This window comes from Bos indicus, chromosome 8 (assembly GCF_029378745.1).
Source record: "Bos indicus isolate NIAB-ARS_2022 breed Sahiwal x Tharparkar chromosome 8, NIAB-ARS_B.indTharparkar_mat_pri_1.0, whole genome shotgun sequence".
In the NCBI taxonomy this organism is placed as follows: Eukaryota; Metazoa; Chordata; class Mammalia; order Artiodactyla; family Bovidae; genus Bos; species Bos indicus.
This window is the reverse complement of record NC_091767.1, coordinates 40,004,488-40,019,314: the sequence shown is the minus strand read 5'-3', so window position 1 is coordinate 40,019,314 and position 14,827 is coordinate 40,004,488. Positions and strand designations below refer to the sequence as shown.

General features: G+C 40.8%; 1 protein-coding gene across 2 annotated transcripts in view; it reads right to left on the bottom strand.

Annotated features, from left to right (window-relative positions):
• Nucleotides 1-14,827, bottom strand: part of GLIS3 (GLIS family zinc finger 3) — a 695,814-nt gene that overhangs the window by 619,280 nt on the left and 61,707 nt on the right. For both annotated transcript variants that reach the window (XM_070794225.1, XM_070794226.1), the window contains one exon: nucleotides 8,341-8,430. The gene's annotated coding sequence lies outside the window, so the exon portion shown is untranslated. The remainder of the gene's footprint in view (nucleotides 1-8,340; nucleotides 8,431-14,827) is intronic.

Sequence of the window (14,827 nt, the reverse complement as noted above, 5' to 3'; positions counted from 1 at the left end):
TATTTAGCTGGTGACTATGGGCACATATTTATCCTCTTAGATTAGAAAGGAAAGTTAATGTAGAATATGATTTTTGTTTTAATTGTGAGGATAGCATGGGGTGATCAGGGAAGTAATAAAGCATCTCATGATGACATTACTGACCCAGTGGATTAGTTATGGTTCCTTGTCTAAGTTGGCCATTCATAACAGGCTAATACGCACAAGAACTGGCATCAGGAAATATCGGATATTATGTAAGTCTTTGTTTCCTTTGGACCAGGAAGAAATTTCTTTGGTTAATAATTCAGAACCTCAGTAAAATGGTTTCAAAACCACCCTGTCATACTGCCAGCTCCCAGCACATTCATGTTCCGAGCACATGCAAGTCAGGCGGGCAGAGATTTATTGAGCAACTATTATGTGTCAGGCCGGGTGCTAGTAAAATATGGGGCAATGAAAATAAACAAGACATGGCTCAACTCTCAAGGTACTCAGTCTGCTTAGTGGAGATAGGGAGAAACATAAATGAGGAGGATAATGTTGGTGATGATGAGTTTTGGTGTGATGCACTTTTATGAAGAGAAGAGCACCATTGGTCACTAGACCTGCAGAAATAAAGGTGTGGGAATAAACGGATGAGCGTGTGAACATTCGGTATTATCAGGGTAGGAAGTCCAAGATAAGGAGAGATGCAACTGGGAAAACTGGTTCTGCTGATCACAGAAGACCTTATATGGTTTCATGGAACTTGAATGGCTTTCCCCCACCCCCGCAGTTCCAATACTTTGGCCACCTGATGCAAAGAGCCGACTCATTAGAAAAGACCCTGATTCTGGGAAAGATTGAAGGCAGAAGGAGAAGGGGACAACAGAGGATGAGATGGTTGGATGGCATCACTGACTCAGTAGACATGAGTCTGAGCAAGTTCAGGGAGATGGTGAAGGACAGGGAAGCCTGGTGTGCTGCAGTCCATGGGGTCACAAAGAGTTGGACACCACTGAGCAACTGAACAACAACAAGGCAATGAGAAGCCATGAAAAGGCTTTCTAAAGGAGAGTGATACATTCAGATTTGCATTTAAGTTAGATGACTTCAGTCTCAGATAGACATATATGCAAAGGCAGAGAGTCCAGGTAGGTGACAGAGGAATAGTCTCTCTGAGAGATGGTGGGCCCTCCATGTGGGCAGTGATACTGACATGGAAAGGAAGGATAACTTTGAGAGAGATTTAGACTAAAATAGATTAGATTAAGTGATTGATTAGATAGGAGAATGAATGAGAACATAAGATGACTCCTACGTCTGAGTGGCTGAAGATAAATAATAGAAGACAACAAGTACATTAGAAGAAGGAAAATAAGTTTAGTTTTAGAAACGTCTAAAATGACTATAACATATATAAACAGAAGTGCCTCGTAAGCAGTTGACTATATAAATCTGGGACTCAAGAGAGAAGTCAGGACAGGAGCTATCAACTTGGAAATCATGGAATGTACTTGTCTGGCTGGATCTAGGAGTCATATTCCTTATGGGCCAGGCACTGCGCTTAACACTGGGTATACAGTAGATGCACAAAATAATTCTTGGTTCTTGTCCTCATAGAGTTAACTGTTTCGTGGTGGAAACAGACATCAAAAAAGTGAAGCCACTACAAAGTAGTATAAGAGAGGGACTTGATTTTCAACGGGGTCATGGAAGTGCTAAGGAAATAACATATGGGGTAAAGCCATGACCCAAGGGAAAAGTAATAGACCAAGGAAACCCAGGTAACACCAAAATGTAGAGATTGGGAAGGGAGAACTGAAAAGGAGAAAAAGGCAGAAATATAGGTGAAAAAAATAGAAACAACTATTGTCATGGAAGACAAGGAAGGAGAAAATTTAAGGAGAGAATGTTCCAACAATGTTAAATTTAGCACAGAAGACAAGCAACATAGGGCTAAAATGACCCCTTGATTACAAGTATGGAGGTCTTAATGATACTGACAAGCAAATCATTGTAGAATTTAGAAGCCAGCTTTTAGTGAGTTGAGGAGTGAATGAGAAGTAAAAAACTGTTAAGGGGAGGAGAGCACAATAGTTAGAGTGGAGCCTAAATCAAATAAGTGGTTGATTATAAGATCAGAGAAACTATAACAGTGGGTTGACATCATAAGAAAGAAGAATCAGGATCTGAGAGTAAATGAAAAGGCTGGGATCAAAAGAACAAGCAGAAGGAAGCTTCAATTTGGAGGAAAGCACTCTATCCTTTTGGCTTCCCTGGTGGTAGAGCCAGTAATGAATCTGCATTGTAGGAGACCACCTGCAATGCCAAGAGACATGGGTTCAATCCCAGGTTTGGGAAGATCCCCTGGACAATGAAATGGCAACCTGTGCCATTATTCTTGCCTGGAAAATTCCATGGACAGAGGAGCCTGGTGGGCTACTGTCCATGGGGTCACAAGAGTCAGACACAACTTAGCAACTAAACCACCACCACCACTCTATCCTTTTAGATTGGCAGAGAGAGGTGAAAGTGCATATGGATTTGGGTATGTTTATAGAAGGGGCCCTAGATTGTTGAATAGGACTCACTATTGTAGTTTATGAAGGAGTCAGCTTTTCCGCTGAGAAGGAGGGACCTGAGAAGAGTATAAGTCAGCAGTCATTCCTGAGGGGAAAGGGAAAGAAGATGACAGGGGACAAGAAAAAGAATAGAGCTGCTGGGCTAACCCTGACTTTGTAGTAGAGTCAACCCACCTGAAGATGTGATTTTTCTCCAACCTATCACTTGATAATCTGGATACAGAAGGAAAGTTACATTGCAGATTTCAAGATTGAGTTTTGCCTGGTAGCTATGGCAAAACAGCCAGGCTGCAGAAGAATTAAGAGACTGAATGGAATTGTAGGTTAGGTCATCAACCATGTGGGCCAAGTCAAGGAAGGAAACAAGTGAGGCTAGAGAGGGGATGATTGGAATAAGAGGCTGAGATTTAAGAAGCTGGAGACACTAGGAGTCTGAAGAACAAGAGTTTTAAGAAAGGAAATGCATGATATTGGGAAGGATTTGGGATTTGGTCTGAGTGGTTACAAAGGATTTCTGATGTGGAATGGTTCCAAGCCAAAGATGGAGGTAACTCCAGTAAAGTGGGGTTTACTGGAGTTGGGGCTAAAAAACTGAGGCTCAGGTGTTGGATAGTTCATCTACAGGGTCATTTGAACACATGGAATATCAGCAGGTAACAGGAAGGAGACAAAAGGAGCCAAAGGGTCAGTGAACCAGTTAAAAGGGGCTGGGAGGCTGGTATTTTTCAGTGATCAGAAGGCATAGAAGAGGTACAATCTAGTGGCAGGACCCTTAAAAGAGAAGAGATTTTTACTGATTGATGTAGGAGGAGTTTGAAGCAGGCTTCTAGGGCTGCCATAACAAAGTACCACAGACTAGGTAGCTTAAAACAACAGAAATTTATTCTTATACAGTTCTAGAGGCTAGAAGTCCACAAGTCAGGTGTCAGTGGGGTTGGTTCCTTCTAGAGGCTCTGAAAGAGAATGTCTTTTATACTGCTCTCCTAGTTTCTGGTTCGGAGAAGGCAATGGCACCCCACTCCAGTACTCTTGCCTGGAAAATCCCATGGATGGAGGACCCTGGTAGGCTGCAGTCCATAGGGTCACTAAGAGTCGGACACGACTGAGCGATTTTACTTTAACTTTTCACTTTCATGCATTGGAGAAGGAAATGGCAACCCACTCCAGTGTTATTGCCTGGAGAATCCCAGGGACGGGGGAGCCTGGTGCGCTGCCGTCTATGGGGTCGCACAGAGTCGGACACGACTGAAGCAACTTAGCAGCAGCAGCAGCAGTTTCTGGTTGCCACTGGCAATCCTTGGTACTTCTTGGCTGACAGATGCATCACTCCAGTCTCTGCCTCCATCATCTGTGGTATTCTCTCCTCTTGTGTCTTCACATCATCTTCTAAGGACATCAGACCGATTGGATTCAGGGCCCTTCCCACCTCAGTATGACCCCATCTACTCTTAAACTAATGCAACAGCCCAGCTGCCAACTAAGGTGGCATTCTGAGGTACTGGGGGTTGGGACTTGAACATATCTTTTAGAGTGACACAATTCAACACTTGGACAATTGGAAAAGGCCATTCCTATCACAAGAAGAACATGATCAGAAGATAAACAGAACAATGCACATCTTTGTGTGTCTGTTGTGGGGGTGGTGTTTAGCAGGCAGTAGCATCTCAGGTTGGAGCCAACTTTCACTTAAAAAAATGAGAAAGAAGGAAATCAGAGGGGGTTCCACTGAGCATTGCAGAGAAGTGTGGGGCCCAGGCGAGCACCAAGAAGGAAGAGAATAAGGACAACAAAAGATGACTGGTCAGGGGCTTTACTGATGGGGTAATGACTGAGGAGGCCAGAGATATGCCTAGGGATTGGCTGTCCTGTGGCCCCAGAAGTAACTCCAGAGCTCATGTGTGCACATGGCTGTGTGGAGATAGGCTTTTGCACTGAAGGAGGAAGAGTGTATTAAAGCCAGCTTAGAGATCCCAGAGGAACTTGCTTTAGAAAGGTCTGGGTGATAACTAGCATGCATAATTATAAAAATATACCTCTAATGGAGAGGAGAGTATAGCCGCCAAAACCCCAGGTTTGGCATTGGACAACCCAGGATGAGACCAGACCTCTGTCACTTAACAATCACTTTACTTCTCTGGGCCTCAGTTTCCACCTCTGTAAAATGGGGCCATCCTATCTCCTAAATCCATCGTGGGAATTACCTGTGCTAATGTTTGTATGGCATCTAGAGCATGGTTTCCCATGAAGTAAATGTTCAATAAATGGCAGCCACTTATTATAAGATAACTTTTTATTTTGTAGTAATTGTACAAGGAATTCTTGTATACCTTTTAAATAAATTCACCAAATTCTGCTTACATTTTCCAATTTTTCCCTGTTATACATGCATGACCCTCTGTATAGACACATTTCTACTTATATCTTTTTCTATTTCTACTTATATCTCTATCTGTAATTTTCCTTCCCTAAATCTTTTGAGAGTAAATTTGGAGACACTGCGCCCCTTTAGTAAATAATCCAGTGTGTATTTCATAAGTACAAGAGTGTCCTCTTATAACCACACTGTGATTATCAAAACCAGGAAATTTAACCTGATACAATACTATTATCAACAATGTATATTCTTTTTAAGACTTTTATTTCTTTAGTGTAGTTTTAGGTTTACAACAAAATTGAGAGGAAGGTACAAAGATTTCCTATATATCCCCTGCCCCTACACATGCATGAACTTCCCCATTATCAACATCACTTCCAGAACAGTACATCATTTTTACTAAGAATAAATCTATATTGACACATCGTAATAACCCAAAGCCCATATTACTTTAGGGTTCATACTGTACATTCTGTGGGTTTGGGAAATATACAATGACATATATCCATCATTATAATATCACACAGAATATTTTCACTGCTTGAAAAATCCTCTGTGTTCTGCCTATTCATCTTTCCTTCCCTCCACTCCTGGAAACCACTAATCTTTTTATTCTCTCCATGGTTTTACCTTTTCCAAAATGTCACATAGTTGGAATCATATGGTATATAGCCTTTCTAGATTATCTTCTCTCACTTGGTAATATGCACTTAAAGTTCCTCCATGTTCTTTCATGACTTGATAGCTCATTAATTTTTAGCGCTGAAAAATATTCCATTCCAGCTACTGAAGGACATCTTGGTTGCTTCCAAGTTTTGGCAATTATGAATAAAGCAGCTATAAACATGAAATTAAAAGACACTTACTCCTTGGAAGGAAAGTTATAACCAACCTAGATAGCATATTTAAAAGCAGAGACATTACTTTGCCAACAAAGGTCCGTCTAGTCAAGGCTATGGTTTTTCCTGTGGTCATGTATGGATGTGAGAGTTGGACTGTGAAGAAGGCTGAGCACCCAAGAATTGATGGTTTTGGTGTTGGAGAAGACTGAACTGAACTGAACTGAACTGAAACATCACTTTGCAGGTTTTTGTGTAGACATACATTTTTAGCCCTTTTAGGTAAAGATAAAGGAGCATAACACTGGATTGTATGGTAAGAGCATGTTTAGTTTTATAAGAAACCACCAATCTGCTTTACACAGTGGCTACACCATCTTGTATTCTCAACAGTGTAGGAGAGTTCCTGTTGTTCCACACACTCCCCAGCACTGATGTTGTCAGTGTTCTGGATTTTGGCCATTCTAATAGGTGTGTGGTAATATTTCGTTCCTTGGAGAAGGGCACTCCAGTACTCTTGCCTGGAGAATTCCATTGACAAAGGAGCCTGGCAGAGTACAGTCCTCACACGACTGAAGCAACTTAGCATCCACACACCATCTCATTGTTGTCTTAATTTACATTTCCCTGACGATATGGAATATGGAGTACCTTCCATATTAATTTTTCATCAATTTTCTGAAAACAGTTTCATAACTCTTTGATTTTTCCCAGTCTAGGATCTAATTCTGTATCACACATTGCATTAGTTTTCATGTTTCTTTATTCTTCTTTAATATTAGCTCTCATTTATGTTATTTGGCCTTGATATTTATGAAAAGCACAAGCTATTTTGTAGAATGTCTCATGGGTTGAATTTACCTGATGTTCCCTCATGATTAGATTCAGGTTATTCATTTTTGTCAGGAAAACCAAAGAAGTAATCTTGTGTTCTTCTTGATACATCATTATCTTGAGGCACATGATGTTAATTTGTTTTTAGAGATCAACCCGATCACTTAATTAATGGGAAACAGTCTTTTTATCATTCCTGTTGCTGTTAAAAATATGAGGGGCTCTGTTTCAATATGATTCTCTTTTTACTGCCAAATAAAGCATTATCTTTCCTGTGACCTTCATGGGTCAGTACACCTGAATTTGGACTTTTCATCCGACTCACAGAGTAACCAAAACTGGAACAGAAAATGGTCCTTTTGGGTGAACCAGAAGGAATTAGAACTTGGACTTGCTGAACCTGGTTCCATTTAAGGCCCAATTCCAGGATAAGTACTCTGCATTAAAAAAGAAATCCCTTCCATACTCTGCACTTATTTTTGACTGAATTTATTTCTAAGTTTATTGTGATTGCTTTGGTCTGCTCCCCCTAATAATTCAGGATTCTTCTTAGGGATTACATAAAGCACAGAACGGTTTGAGAGAGGTTTGGAACATTCATATCTTTCTTTTAGGAGAGCTCAGTTCAATCGTTGCTGTTGTTGTTTCGGAGCCCCTATGTCAAGGACTAACGGAGTGATCTGGGGTTGCTCAGAGACTTTAGTCTCCCAAGGCACATGGAGTTAGGCTTTGGATTTGTTCTTCAAATACTGAAGAATTCTTTATGGTCATTGCTCTTGAACAACAAGCAAAGGAAATCTCTATCCTTCAAGCTTTAGTTTAATGGTACTATGTACCACTGAATGGGTGGAAGGAAGAAGACTTACCTTTAATTCAGATGAAATATATGTGAGAAAAGATCCATATCCATTAGAAAGGTCAGCTCTGCATCTCATGCCAAAGTTTTTCAGAAAAGGTAGCCCACTGCATTCATTTGATTTTCCTGAGTTTGTATATCTGACTCTACATTTGTTTTTACAGAGCACAGACTAATGCAAGCACACTATTCATTCCTTACGCCACTAATAAGCAAAGATTATAACTCATATAGCTCTCTGTGTATTACAGCAATAGCAAAACACTGCCAAATATAGCCATGTCGATTATGAATACCTTTAAGCTTGGGGGCCATCACCACAATAACGAGCACTATAATTAGCTGTTTAATCAGACTGGCTTGGGAAAACACACTAAATACTATTATTGCACTGAATATCCAGTAGATGACTAATTGCCAACTTAAAAATTCAGAATCATGACTCTGTAGAATGTCTATAACAGTGTAAAATGCTTTACAATTATTCGTTAAGAATAAGATAGGCATCTATTGCATGTCTCCAACCTACTAAATGTTAATGTTGAAGGTTTTATGCAGACCATGTTCATAAATTTACAAAATGTGTCCATGAATTTAAATCCTAATAACTCAGCTTATTAAACTCCAATCACATCTTCTCCCTTAAAAGGCAGTGTTTTACAAGTAGACTATAAATATGCTCATTGACTAATAATTACTTATATGACTTCCAAAATAAGGTGACTTGCAGATGTAGCTTGATTATTTTGTTGAGGTGCTGAGATGACTCCCTATTTCCTCAAACTCACTCACTATTTTGGTGTGAACATACGCCTGTTACAGAGATTTCAATCTGCTTTTCTTCTTACGCCTCAGGCTCAAAAGGCAGCTTGAGGAAAGTATGCTACTCACCCAGCTTTGATGCTCTATCCAGAGGGAAAGGATCCCCACACAGCCCATGGGTCACCTGGGTACTGGTGACACGTCTCCTTCTGAAAGTGGCTGAAAGTAAAAGAAAGTGTTGGTCACTCAGTCGTGTCCGACTGTTTGCGACCCCATGGACTGCCCACCAGGTTCCTCTGTCCGTGGGATTTCTCAGACAAGTACACTGGAGTGTGTTGCCATTCCCTTCTCCAGGCAATCTTCCTGACCCAGGGATCGAAGCCAGGTTTCCTACATTGCAGGCATATTCCACCCCAAACTGGTCCTTTGAGAAGTTTATATGGATACTTTACCAGGGGTTGCTACAACTTCCAAGCAGGCTCTTGCCGCCACTCTGGCTAAGTTCTGGATCAGGTGATGGTCTTCCTATCTAAATTTCCTTACAATTTCAAGTTGGTGAAATAGGATTATCCTTTCTATTGAGAAAAGCATTTGACTCTAGAGGCAGTTAAATTAGTAGCAGGTCATCTGCAATAAATAAATATATTTATTCATTCTGCAAACACGGGAACTGTGAGGACATGAAATTTAAAAATATCAAGTCTTGCTCATGTGAGCTTCATCCCCACAGATTGTACCTTCACCTCTGCAGAAAATGAAGGTGCTTTGTGAGTTAGGGGTGAGGTTTTTGATCACTTAAAACCTTATGGAAGGAAATTTTACAGTTCCTAAGGTACCTATTTCAGTTATTCATACTCCTCATAGCTAGGGAATTTTTATTTATTCTAACTCAGGATTTCTCAACATCTGCACTATTGACATTTAGGACTAGATAATTCCTTGTTGTCGGGGCTGTCCTATGCATTGTAGGATATGAGTAGTCCCCAAGGCCTCTACTCACTAGATGCCAGCAGCACACCCCTAGTTTAGACAATCAGAAGTGTCTCAGACATTGCCAGATATTCCCTGGGGGACAGAGCTGCTGATCTAACTTGAATTTGTTCTTTTACAATCTGACATCAAGTTTTTGTTATTGTTTTTATTTACTGTAGAGATAGAGATTAATTTGCCATTATTTTCTATTGAATAATACCAAGGGAAGTCAGGCAGAGGAACCAAAGATCAAATTGCCAACATCTGCTAGATCATCAAAAAAGCAAGAGAGTTCCAGAAAAACATCTATTTCTGCTTTATTGACTACACCAAAGCCTTTGACTGTGTGGATCACAATAAACTGTGGAAAATTCTGAAAGAGATGGGAATACCAGACCACCTGACCTGCCTCCTGAGAAATCTGTATGCAGGTCAGGAAGCAACAGTTGAAACTGAACATCAAACAACAGACTGGTTCCAAATAGGAAAAGAAGTACAACAAGGCTGTATATTGTCACCCTGCTTATTTAACTTATGTGCAGAGTACATCATGAGAAATGCTGGGCTGGAAGAAGCACAAGCTGGAATCAAGATTGCTAGGAGAAATATCAATAACTTCAGATATGCAGATGACACCATCCTTATGGCAGAAAGTGAAGAGGAACTAAAAAGCCTCTTCATGAAAGTGAAAGAGGAGAGTGAAATAGTTGGCTTAAAGCTCAACATTCAGAAAACGAAGATCATGGCATCTGGTCCCATCACTTCATGGGAAATAGATGGGGAAACAGTGGAAACAGTGTCAGACTTTATTATTCTGGGCTCCAAAATCACTGCAGATGGTGATTGCAGCCATGAAATTAAAAGGCACTAACTCCTTGGAAGGAAAGTTATGACCAACCCAGACAGCATATTAAAAAGCAGAGATATTACTTTGCCAACAAAGGTCTATCTAGTCAAGGCTACAGTTTTTCCAGTGGTCATGTATGGATGTGAGAGTTGGACTATAAAGAAAGCTGAGCGCAGAAGAATTGTTGCTTTTGAACTGTAGTGTTGGAGAAGACTGTTGAGAGTCCCTTGGACTGCAAGTAGATCCAACCAGTCCATCCTAAAGGAGATCAGTCCTGAACATCCTAAAGGAGTTCATTGGAAGGACTGATGTTGAAGCTGAAACTCCAACACTTTGGCCACCTGATGTGAAGACCTGACTCATTGGAAAAGACCCTGATGCTAGGAAAGATTGAGGGCAAGAGAAGAAGGGGACGACAGAGGATGAGATGGTTGGATGGCATCAACAACTCAATGGACATGGGTTTGAGTGGGCTCTGGGAGTTGGTGATAGACAGGGAGGCCTGGTGTGCTGAGCTTCATGGGGTCGCAAAGAGTTGGACACGACTGAGCGACTGAACTGAACTGAAGCAGATGCAAAAGTCTCGTCCTCTGACTAGATCTTATATTGTTAAAGAGTATAACAGTGTAACATTGGCATGATTCTTTTAATTTTTATTGACAAGATTCCTAGTTTCCTTTTCCCCCCATTTTTTCATTATGTTCATAGGCAAGAGTGTCATAGACTGCTAGCTGGCTTTCTTTTGAAGTCAGTGATTCTTAACTATTTTTATATGTCCATTCAATATGCAATTTGCTGAAAGCTAGGTAGCCTCTCCCTAGAAAGATATGTATATACATACAATTTTTGCACATAGTTTTAGGAAATTCAAAGCTAACACCTCTCTAAGGCCTTTCCTGCATCCCAGGTTAAGATTCTATGTTTTAAAACTAGTGCTGCTTCCTTGAGTTATGATTTTGTGAGGTTATGAAATAAAGGAGGCCTGAATATGGATATTCATAATAATAAATTCGTAAGAGTCGGACACGACTGAGCAACTGAACTGAACTGAATATGGATAATTATGGATAATAAAGTTTGATAGCATGATGGCTTTGCTCTTTCCAGGTAAACACTGCAGACACTGTTAACCTTTTCCCAAGCATCCTATTTTCATCTCCATTGTTATTGCGGGCCTCTGTGTTGTTGCTAACCCATTATTGCTCTTTGCTTTAATGACTGATTTTGACAGCAGCAGAGCCATATTACTCAACAATAGAAAATGGGATGTGTGCCACCCTTTCCCCTGCCTACCCACCATCCAGTAGCTGCTGCAGAACCAAACAGAGCTCTTTGAAGCTAGTGTGACCCTGCTATGAGCTAATCCACCCCTTCAAATGTACTCCCCCTGCAAAGAAAGAAAGAAACCATATGCACATTAGCATTGATGAGAAGTCCAAAGGATTCTTTGGAAGGGAAGAACAAAAATTAGTATACTGTCAAGCAAAGAACTTCTATAACTATACAGACACTTCTCTAATGTGGGTCTCTCTCTGGTTCTCCCATTCAATCTCTATCCCCTCTAGCACTCCTGTCCTCCTATGCAGAGTAATTACTCTTTGCCCTCAAACCCAGATGCCACACTCATCCTGGTGTACAGATAAAAAAGGGTTGAAGTTCATGGGACCACCCCCCACAACTTTCTAAGAAGGCAGTTTAGGATCATCAATAATTATTTCAACATGTCCTGGTGAGTCACTTTCCCTCACCCCAAACTCAGTAATTTATCAGAGTATTTTTTTTTATAAGCACATACAGTATTCTTCTCCAAAGGAATTCTCATATTACTTACCGAGGTTAATAGTTTTGCCATATCATTACTCCAGTTAGAGATCGCATAACAGGTTATTTTCTATATCCTTGCTACTGCAAGTATGCTCCTGGGATCAGCAGCATTAGTATTACCAGGGAATTTGTTAGAAATTCAAAATCTCAGGCTCCACCCTGTTTTACTGAATCATTATCTGCATTTAAACAATAGTCTCAAGTGATCCATGTGCATACTAAGGTCCTCCCCTCCCCCACCACCATCTTCATGTCCTTACCACCTAAGCTGGAGTTCCTCTGGGGTCCTAGAGTAAACTGCCTCCTTTGTCCTCCGTTCTGCACCCAGACTGAAGAGTTGGTTCCATGTAAGGGATAAGCCAGTAGATTTCCTTTAGTTAAAAGTGGCTCCTCAGCCACCCATCTCCCAACTCAACCCTATACCCAGTACATGAGATTATCTTTGATTACATTCTGTTCTCTCCATCACAAATCTTATGCTTTGGGGAGGGGGGAGGGTGCAGAATCTGAAAATTTTATAATAATCCCCATTTACAGATGAGGAAACAAAGGCTCAGGAAGATCAAGTAACCTGTCCAAGTTCTCGTAGATGATCAGGAGACCAAGCAGGATCAAGCTCCAGTCCGTCCTTTCATCTGTTTCATGCTGACATTCTTTTATAACTGCAATGCCAGGTGTAATTAGTTAGTGGACATTCACTGTGTGTACATTGTCAACTACAAATTGGCACTTGTCAAGAGCATTTGACAGGCAAATTTGGCCTTGGAATACAGAATGAAGCAGGGCAAAGACTAAGAGTTTTGCCAAGAAAATGCACTGGTCATAGCAAACACCTTCTTCCAACAACACAAGAGAAGACTCTACACATGGACATCACCAGATGGTCAACACTGAAATCAGATTGATTATATTATTTGTAGCCAAAGATGGAGAAGCTGTATCAGTCAACAAAAACAAGACCAGGAGCTGACTGTGGCTCAGATCATGAACTCCTTATTGCCAAATTCAGACTTAAATTGAAGAAAGTAGGGAAAACCACTAGACCATTCAGGTATGACCTAAAACAAATCCCTTATGATTATACAGTGGAGGTGAGAAATAGATTTAAGGGACTAGATCTGATAGATAGAGTGCCTGATGAACTATGGAATGAGGTTCGTGACATTCTACAGGAGACAGGGATCAAGACCATCCCCATGGAAAAGAAATGCAAAAAAGCAAAATGGCTGTCTGGGGAGGCCTTACAAATAGCTGTGAAAAGAAGAGAAGTGAAAAGCAAAGGAGAAAAGGAAAGATATAAACATCTGAATGCAGAGTTCCAAAGAATAGCAAGGAGAGAGAAGAAAGCCTTCCTCAGCGATCAATGCAAAGAAATAGAGGAAAACAACAGAATGGGAAAGACTAGAGATCTCTTCAAGAAAATTAGAGATACCAAGGGAACATTTCATGCAAAGATGGGCACAATAAAGGACAGAAATGGTATGGACCTAACAGAAGCAGAAGATATTAAGAAGAGGTGGCAAGACTACACAGAAGAACTGTACAAAAAAGATCTTCACGACCAAGATAATCACGATGGTGTGATCACTCACCTTGAGACAGACATCCTGGAATGTGAAGTCAAATGGGCCTTAGAAAGCATCACTACGGACAAAGCTAGTGGAGGTGATGGAACTCCAGTTGAGCTATTCCAAATCCTGAAAGATGATGCTGTGAAAGTGCTGCACTCAATATGCTAGCAAATTTGGAAAACTCAGCAGTGGCCACAGGACTGGAAAAGGTCAGTTTTGATTCCAATCCCAAAGAAAGGCAATGCCAAAGAATGCTCAAACTACCACACAATTGCACTCATCTCACACGCTAGTAAAGTAATGCTCAAAATTCTCCAAGCCAGGCTTCAGCAATATGTGAACCGTGAACTTCCTGATGTTCAAGCTGGTTTTAGAAAAGGCAGAGGAACCAGAGATCAAATTGCCAACATCTGCTGGATCATGGAAAAAGCAAGAGAGTTCCAGAAAAGCATCTATTTCTGCTTTATTGACTATGCCAAAGCCTTTGACTGTGTGGATCACAACAAACTGTGGAAAATTCTTCAAGAGGTGGTCAGACCACCTGACCTGCTTCTTGAGAAATCTGTTTGCAGGTCAAGAAGCCACAGTTAGAACTGGACATGGAACAACAGACTGGTTCCAAATAGGAAAAGGAGTATGTCAAGGCTGTATATTGTCACCCTGCTTTTTTAACTTATATGCAAAGTACATTATAAGAAATGCTGGGCTGGATGAAGCACAAGCTGGAATCAAGATTGCTGGGAGAAATATCAATAACCTCAGATATGCAGATGACACCACCCTTATGGCAGAAAGCAAAGAAGAACTAAAGAGCCTCTTGATGAAAGTGAAAGAGGAGAATGAAAAGCTGGCTTAAAACTCAACATTCAGAAAACTAAGATCATGGCATCCGGTCCCATCACTTCATGGCAAAAAGATGAGGAAACAGTGGAAACAGTGACAGATTTTATTTTCTTGGTCTCCAAAATCACTGCAGATGGTGACTGTAGCCATGAAATTAAACGATGCTTGCTCCTTGGAAGAAAAGCTATGACCAACCTATATAGCATATTAAAAAGCAGAGACATGACTCTGCCAACAAAGGTCTGTCTAGTCAAAGCTATGGTTTTTCCAGTAGTCATGTATAGATGTAAGAGTTGGACTATAAAGAAAGCTGAGCACCCAAGAATTGATGCTTTTGAACTGTGGTGTTAGAGAAGATTGTTGAGAGTCCCTTGGACTGCAAGGAGATCCAACCAGTCCATCCTAAAGGAAATCAGTCCTGAATATTCATTGGAAGAACTGATGCTGAAGATGAAACTCCAATTCTTTGGCCACCTGATGCGAAGAGCTGACTCATTTGAAAAGACCCTGATGCTGGGAAAGATTGAGGGCAGGGGGAAAAATGGACGAAAGAGGATGA